Here is a 9444-nt window from a genome sequence, read left to right on the forward strand (position 1 = left end):
TCCTGCGCTGTCCCTCCACCCTCCCAAGCATACAGCAGTGAAAAATTGAGAGGGATCTTTGGGGATGGGGAGGAACAGTTGATTTTCTTTTTTATTTTAAGCTCTCTTGAAGAGATTGTCCATATTTGCCCTTCTCATTTTACCAGGAAAAATTAGAAAACATAATGAACTTGAAAATTAAAGAGCTTCTACAAGTATTATAAAAACAAGATTTATCTATTTAGCAACAGAAATAGTTCTAGCTTTGAACAGAAAAAGTTTTATGAAACTCATTTGATTAAGTTAATATGAAGATTTGTTATTTAACTCTTGGAATTTGTCACTATTATTATAAAGTCTGTTCGTCTTTTATTTTCTTGCCTTTCTTTATGTATGTTATGGAAAATAAAAAGGTTAGATATTCCATTATATACGTAGGGGTACTTATTAAAGTTAATTAATGCATTCATTAGGTGTTGTGGTCATTTTACCCCAACCTCAGAACTTTCAGGATTTGAATTCATGATTTAGAAAAATTAAAAATTCTTAATCTTTTCACTTTTTTGGTTATCAAAGTTAAAGAATAACTACAACATCCCATTGCTGCCAAGTCGAAATCAACTCACAGCTGACAGTCTAATGTGTTTTCAAAGGTTATAAATCACATGGGAAAGGATTGCCTATTTTTCCCCCTCGAAGCAGCTGGTGGGTCTACAACAGAAGAAAACATAAATGTTTAAACAAGAACTTTTTTATGGCCCCATTACCATGAAACTAAACTTGACTGCTGTTAGGAAAGGTAGAAATTAAGAGCTTCAACATTTTTAGGTCAAATAATGTATGCTTCATTATTGATTTCCTGAAAGGCTGAAAGTAAATTCAACTAGTGTCAGAGTTGTGGAGAAAATCAATTACACCTAAAAAACTACACTATGATTGACATATTCATCTGTCATTATAGTCTTTCCACAAAACTGGACAGCCATCTAAACCTTATGGGAAGTTCTACTCAGTCTCATCAAATAACTAGGAGTCAGAATCCACATTCACTCAAAGGCAGTGGTTCAGGTTTGGACTTCCTCAAGTATTTCAAGTTATAAACAACTCAAAATATCCTAACTAAGGTTTTAAAGCAAGAAAATATATTCTGTCCCGGGATGTAGTAGTACTCTCCTTTTCAGATCTAAAGAAGTAATCTGTAGAGGCAGTTATCAGGAGAAACGAGACTTGAAGGTGACTCAGATTCACGCATGATGTGTTTGTAAATAACCTAATATCCAAAGAACATTCTAGGATACACTCTTCTAATCAAAAGGGTCAACTTTTTGTTTTTAGGCAGAACCTTGAGCTCATTCTCATTTTCAGCTTTTTCTCTCATTGCCTTCCAGTTCATTTTAAACTCAGCTCACCCTGAGAAAAGGTGGGCATGAGTATTAGAAAATACTCTGAGGCAGCAGAAAGAACAGTGAAGATCAGAAGGAAATTGCAATCATATTGAAAAACCAGCTAAAAATTCTGGCTTTGTGGACAATAATGTCATTTCAATTCAGATGTTTTTAACATCATAGTGGTTTCTCACTTAACTATGTCCTCTTCAATAAGCCAATTTCATGCATAGTAGGATAACATGTACCCTAAAATCTATTATTTCTATAATTTTTGCTTAAACTGAAAGCTATAATGCTTTATTACACTGATATATTAACTTTTATCTTGGCAAATTACAACCTAGAGGGGTTATATATATATTCTATAGATTTTTTTCTTTTCATCTTGTTGGAATCAATAAAATGAGGAAGTTAGGAAGAATGATTATAACAATTGCTTTATGATGAACAACACATTTTTGAAAGGCAAAGAAATTGAAATTATGAAAAGGGTAAAAAAATCAATCTGAAGTAAAAGGAAATTCTTGTTATGTAATTACAATCCTTAGAAAGTCCTCCTCCTCTCATTGCCATCCAGTTGGGACCGACTCATAGTCGCCCTTCCTGTGGTATTTCAAGGCTGTAAATCACACGAGAGAAAATTGTCCATCTTTCTCCTGCAAAGTGGCTGTGCTTGAACTGTCACAACTGCACAGTTTTTGTGTAAGAAGCTTATGTCACCAGAACTCCCTGGAATTACAGTAACGATCACAAAATAAAGTGTAATGGTGGCAAGAAGCTCAGTTTCAGGAGTGTTTGCTCTAGAATAAAAATTACATTGAGCATATATCATATGTATATACACTGTGATTGCAAAATATTTCTTCATTCATTTTAATTAAATTTTTATTGTTATTACATCACCAAAACTTTGCAAGAAAATTTTAGACTCCTAGGAGAATTGTAAAAATAGTTTAAAGAAATTCTCATTTGTCCTATAACTTTTCAAACAACTTCCCTTTATATTACTGTGCTGCAAATGAAAAAAAAAATGTTCTAGTACAATGTTATTAACTAAAGCAAAGCATTTATTCAGATTTCACTATTTTCTGCTTGTGTCTGTTTTTTTTTTTTCTTTTTCCTGAACTACAATCAATCTAGCTTAGGATTCTTTGTTCTATTTAGTTGACAAGCATCTTTAACACTTTTCAGCCTGTAAAAATAACTGTTTTTTGTCTTTTCTTCTTCTTTTTTAGCTTAACAATTATGAAGAATACTGGCTAGTTATTTTAAAGAGTATCTATTAATCAGAACTTTCCTGAGCTTTTATCATTATTAAATTTAGGTAACACATTGTCAAAAATAAAACCACAAAGGTGAAGTCTTCACAGAACATGATGGGATAGACATAAAGCTTATCTTTATTACTAGTGATGTCTATATTGATCCTTTGTGTCAGGTTGTGTAGTAAGTTTTGAGGGTTTCAGATCTGATAAAGGAAAAATATTTAGCGGTGACATGTAGTTGTGTATAAAATATTTAACTGATGCATTAACACACATTTATATGCATGAAAGAGTCCTTTACAGCAGAAGAATTTCAAAGACAAGTAAGAGAGTACAAGAAAAGGAAGAAAGTGAGGAATTCCAAGGAGAAAGTGGGGAAGTGGAGAGCGGACATGTCTGTATGTGTGTAGGGAAATCCCACAGCAGCTATATGTAACAGCTCAGCAGGGTGGTGGTCAGCCTGGAGCTTTTCAACCATCAAGCAGATCTTACCTTTGGCTACCAGAGTTGGGTAGAGTTTTATGAGCAATGTAAAGCAAGCAGACCCTAAGTAGCTGAAACTACTCAATTTTTAAAACAAGTGGTGGAGTTTAGTACTAGTGTGTATTTTTAGCAAGTTTGAATATATATATGTATATATATATGTGTGTGTATATATATATGTCAGATCTCTCCAATATTAAAGTTACTATTTTTTTTTCTTCATAATTATTAAATGCTTTGGTAAAGCTCCTTTAAGACTGCATAACTTTTGTGTTTATTAACCAAATCTCACCCACTAATGGGTACACATTGTGCACATCTCCTACCACAAATATTGTCAAGATTTTCTTATGATTTTTTTAAACTTCCCTCATTTCTTTTACATGTATAAGTTGAGATTCTTCCGCAAGGAAAAGCTGTTTGTTCTTTATTTGATCATTTATCCTATTAACTTAGTATAAGTGTTCCTTATTATGGGATATAATTAACACTTTCACTTATTTTCCTAGTTATTGAAGATTTAGTCAGCAGAGGTTCTTTCAGAATGGTGGGTTGCTTTTTTTATTTATTTTGTGATATTTATGTCTTGTAACACTTTATACTTTTGTTTACTTTGTTGTCATTGTCACTATGTGTCATCTAGTCACCTGCAGATCATAGTGACTTCATGTACAATAGCTTTGAACTATGCTTTATTCTGAGCCAGTCTCACTAACTCTGATACATTTGAGCCCATTACTTCAGTTAGTGGGTCAATACATTTCATGTAGGGCCTTCCTCACCTGCACTGTCCCTTCACTCTTCCAAGAACGATATCTTTCTCCAAGGACCATTCTGACCATATACCCAAAGTATGTGTGAGACAGAACTTCAAAACCCTTGCCTCCAAAGAGAAATTTGGTTTCACCTTCTCCAACACAGACCTGTTTGTTCTCTTGACTGTACATGGCATGCTCAATAGTATTCTGCAGCACCTTAACTAAAAGGCAGAGATTCCTTTTCCCCCCTGTCATCTTTACTCATTGTACAGCTATCTGATGCATAGCAAGTAATGACAAAGATGACAACGTCCTGGATCAGGTGCACCTTAGACTCTACACTGACATCATTGCTCTTTAGTACTTTGGAGAAGTCCTTGACAGCAAGCAACCTTCCCCAAAGAAACCCAAATTTTGATTTTCTGACTGCTGGAACCAAGAGTGCTGAGTATGGAGCCGAGCAAGTTGTAACTGTTAACTATCTCAATCTCTTCTCTATCTACCATGATGCTGCCAATTGGCCCAGTGATGGGAATATTTGTCTTCTTGATGTTCAGCTTCAATCCATATTGAAGACTGGAGTCCTTGATCTTGTGAAACAAGTGCTTCAGGTCCTCCTCAGTTTTAGCAAGTAAGGTTATGTTATCCATATAAAGCAGGTTCTGGATGAGTTTTCTTCTAATCCTGATGCCATGGTCCTTCTTGTTCTCTTCTATCTTACTTACTTTCTGACACCAGGTGTTTGTTGTACTTTTATCCTGTCCCAGATCTTAAATCTACCAGATCTTTGAGAAGCAATTTTTCTGGGGCAAATAGTATACCTCTGACTTGAAAACATAAATTATACCATATCAGCAGATACACTTTTTCCAGAGTCAATGTACGTAACAAAAAATTAAGGACACGTCTTGTTTATATTCTGATACATTCTACTTCTAGCTGGTGAATTCTTGTGACATTGTCATCCTATTTTATCTTCTCTCACTCTTTCTTTTAGAACACTTTGTAGGATTTTAGCTTTTTGAGGTGTAGTCATGCATATCCACACACTGGCCCTTCATGCTTCTCTACCTACTGTCAAATTAATTTCTATACTTTGTATCTGAACTGGTGCAGTTACCTAGTCAGAAATAAGTGCTTTTTCATCTAGCCTGCTCTGTTTAGTAGATAAAAGAATATCATAGATAATAATGATTTGAGAGATATATATTTCTTACAGCACTAAATCCAACTCACCGTGAAGCATGGATTGTATTAAAGCAATGTCAGCAAAATTATATATAACCACACTAGCTAGGGGGGAAGAGATAGAAAAGGGAAAGTCTATTTTCTCTTAATAATAAACTGGGAACTATCATGGTGCAAAAACTGTATTTATATATGTGTATTAAAGTGTAAGTGACTCTTCCATAATAAAAACCGACTTATTGTTGTTGTTATGTGCTAACAAGTCAGCTATGACTCATAGTGACCCTATGCACTATTGATTCTGCTCTATCCTGAGTCAAACTCACTATCTCTGACACACCTACCCTAATTATCTCACTTATTGTGTCAATCTATCTCATGGGTTCTTTCTCTCCTGCACTGCCCCTTTACCTTTCTAAGTATGATGTCCTCCTCCAAAAACTGGTCCCTCCTGGCTACATGCCCAAAGTAAGTGAGATGAAGTCTCAAAATCCTTGCCTTTGAGGAGTAACTTGGTGTCACTCTCTCCAGGTGAGATCTGTTTGTTCTCTTGGCAGTCCATGCTATGTTCAGTTCTCTTCTTCAGCACCACAACTTAAAGGCATCAATTATTTTCAACCATTGACCATGACATTAATCAGGTGCACGTTAGTTCCCGATACTTACATCTCTGGTTTTCAGCACTCTGGAGAGGTCCTGACAGCAGATTTTCCTAATGCAATTCATCTATTGATTTTCTGACTTCTGGTGCCAAGAGTGTTGATTGTGGAACCGAGTAAGTTGAAATTATTAACAAATCTCAGTCTCTACTATATCTATCATGAGATGGCCAGTTGGCTCAATAGTGAGATCTTTGTTTTCTTGATGTTGAGTTTCAATACGTATTGCAAATTTCTGCAATAAATGTTTCAGTCTCTCCTTAGTTTCAGCAGCTGAAGTTGTGTCATCTGTATAATGCATGTTGTTTATGAGTCTTCCTCCAATCCTGATGCTACAATTCTTCTCATAAAGTCTAGCCTCTCAATGATCTGTTCAGCATGCAGATTGAAAATTTATGGAGACAAGACACATTCCTGACACAATCCTTTTCTGATTTTTTTTTAATCTTACAGTCTTTTCTTAATCTCTTTTGACTACTGCCTTCTGGTCCAAGCATGGGATTTGCATGAGCACAATCAGTTGTTCTGGGATACCCATTCTTCTCAATGTTAGCCATGATTTGTTGTGATCCACACAGTTAAATGCCTTTGCATAGTCAGTGAAACACAGATAGACATGCCTCTGGTACTCTTTGTTTTAAGTGAAGATCCATCTCACATTGCCAATGTTGTCCTTACTTCCACAGCCTCTTCTAAACCCAGCTTGTAGTTCTGGTAGTTCCCCGGTAATGTACGGTTCCAGTTGTTTTTGCATAATCTTCAGCAGGATTTTGCTTGGGTGTGATATTAATGATATTGTTCTATAATTTCCACATTTGCGTGGGTCATCTTTTTTTGTAATAGGAATAAATATAGATCCCTTTTAAAGGGAAGAATTCAAGAAGTTAAGGAGCTGAACAGAAGATTTTTAAAGGCAGCTCAGGAAGACAAAGCAAAGTATTATAATAAAATGCACAAAGTGCTAGAGCTAGAAAATCAAAAGGGTCAAACCCCCACAGCATTTCTTAAGCTCAAGGTACAGAAGAACAAAATCAAGCCTCAAGTTGGAATACTTAAGTATACTGTGGCCATAATATTCAATGATCCAGGAAGCATCAAAAGAAGGTGGAAGGAGTACACAGAGTCACTATACTTAACCTAATTGGCTACCATAGAAGTATTTCATTAAACAACTTTCAAGAGGCAAAAGTGATGAAGGAGGAAATTCAAGCTGCTCTGAAAGAATTGGCAAAAAACAAAGCCCCATGTGTTGAAGGAATACCAACTGACATAGTTCAACAAACAAATACAACCCTAGAAGTGCTCACCAGTCTGTGTCAAAAAATATGGAATAAAACACTTAGAGTTAGCTGTATATATGGGAGCTCTCCAGAGTTAATAGGAAAGAACTTTGCTGCTACGTAGGCATGTAGTTGCTCCATGGGAGAAAGATGGAAAATCTCCTGTGTGATTAACTGCCTCTGAAAACACACTGGAAACTTAGCTTTTGAAGTGATTCCAATATGCTATATAACAAAAGCTCTTAGAACAACATCATTTATGCAACTAGTGTTTACTGAGAATTCTGGCAATGTACTTGATAATGGTGGTATCTCTACAGTCGAGTGGGTAAGACTTGGCACTATCAATCTGAAGACAAATGTTTCAAATTGCTCTGTGGAAGAAAGTTGGTCAATATCTTCCCTTAATTTTAGTCTGATTTAAAGCTTCTGAAAAGAGTCAACTATGAGTTGATTTCCAATGGCACATAAAACAATAAATATTGTATAGCCTTAATGTTGTATGTTTTCAAGTCAAATCTTATGACAGAGTACAGCTTTCCTACAAGATTTCTTGGACCATAACTGTTAGAAGTATACAGTCATATTTATTCTCTTGAAGAATGGCTATTGGTTTCATTTTTAATGTTTAAACTGTCAGGACTCCCCAGGTAATTCTAACTCTCAAACATTACAGCTAAGCAATGAGAAATTCTATAAGGAAATAGAATAGTAAGTGTTAGGTGAGGTGTTGGGATCACAACAAAGTTCAGGAAAAAGTTAGAAGGATAGAAAAGTCATAGTTCAGAGTGATCAAGTCTCCAATGATTACTTAAGTCAGGCTACTATCAGTTATTACTTTTCTGTTTGTGTAGGTGATTATGTCTTCATTATGGCTTTAAATATTATCTACCCACCAATTACACATAAGACAAAATCAGAGGGAGACTCATCAATAACCTGCATTATTCATATGACACAATCGTGCTTGCTGAAAATGGGGAAAACTTGAAGCACTTGTTGCAGAAGATCAAAGAATGTAGCCTTCCATTGAGATTGAATCTCAAGTTCTAGAAAACAAAGATTCTTACCATTAGGCCAGTAGACAACATCATGATGGAGGGAAGAGAAAAAAAAACTGTCAACAACTTCATCTTACTTGGATACACAATTAACATTCCTAGTACCAGCAGTCAGGAAATCAGGAGATGTATTGCACTGAGAAAATCTGCAGTTAGAGCCCTCTCAAATTATTGATGAGTAAATACCATTTTCAGCACTACCGTGCATCTGGTTCAGGCCATGCTTTGTCCAATCACTTGTTATGCATCTGAGAGCTGGAAAATGTATAGGAATGGCAGAGGAAGAATTGATGCTTTTGAGTTGTAGTGTTGGAAAAGAGCACTGAACATTCCAAGGACTTCCAAAAAAACAAATAGATATGTTTTGGAGACAAGGACGATGAGGCTTTGCCTCAAATATACCAGGTATGTTTCGAGGAGAGGCTGTTCCTTCAAAAAAGACGTGATAGTTAGAAGAGTGGAGGCTGGGTAAAAGAAAGGAAGACCCTTGACCAGCTGGATTGACACAGTGACTGCTATAATGGGCTCTAGTGTGTCAGGAAGTGTGAGGATGGCACAGGATTTTAGATCTGCTGTTCATAGGGTCACTATGAATCCTATGCAACTCAATGACACATAACAACAATAACTGCCCATTAATATCAGTGTCTCCTAACCAAATTATATTTTCACAATTTGCCAGAAGAGAGAATTCCTTGGAGAAGGACATCATACTTGGAGGTGTTGAGGGTCAATATAGAAGAGGAAGACCCTGTATGAGATGGATTGACACAGTGACTGTGACAATGGGGTCAGGTGTTTCAGAGAAAGTGAGGATAGTTTAGGATAGAGCAAGATTTAGAGATGCTGTTCATAGTGTTGTTATGAGTCATAGCCGACTGGCCAGCACGTAACTCCAAAAACAATCTCATTAACAGGGAAATCTGGTGGTTTCGGGAAAAAGAATTGTGGTTCCAGTGCAACAATTTGCAGTTCAAATCCACCAGCTTTTCTTCAGGAAAAAGATGCACAATCATCCCCCCCTGTGATTTAAGTCATCTGAAATCCTGCTGGAGGGTAAGCTATAGGTTAGTTCTGACACAACAACAAAAACAACAGCCCATAAATAGCTCTACTTGAGGAACCCACAGTCATTTTAAACTTAGCATCCTAAATTGAGGTAATCACATTTTCATCTTCCTCAGCCTGATCTTTCTCTGAGACCACTTCACTCACAGGTTTGCTTCCATAGTAACTGCTAATATCCCTCTCTAGGTTTGCTTTGGTTTTACTATAAATTCACTAAATCAGAAGACTCTCTTTTAACATGTTTTCTCTTTTTCTAAAAATACCATTTGAGTTTAGAAAGCATACTGTTTTTAATTAATCATTTGTGCACATTTG

This window comes from Elephantulus edwardii, unplaced genomic scaffold (assembly GCF_000299155.1).
Source record: "Elephantulus edwardii isolate Elephantulus edwardi_28Jun2011 unplaced genomic scaffold, EleEdw1.0 scaffold00010, whole genome shotgun sequence".
Classification (NCBI taxonomy): domain Eukaryota; kingdom Metazoa; phylum Chordata; class Mammalia; order Macroscelidea; family Macroscelididae; genus Elephantulus; species Elephantulus edwardii.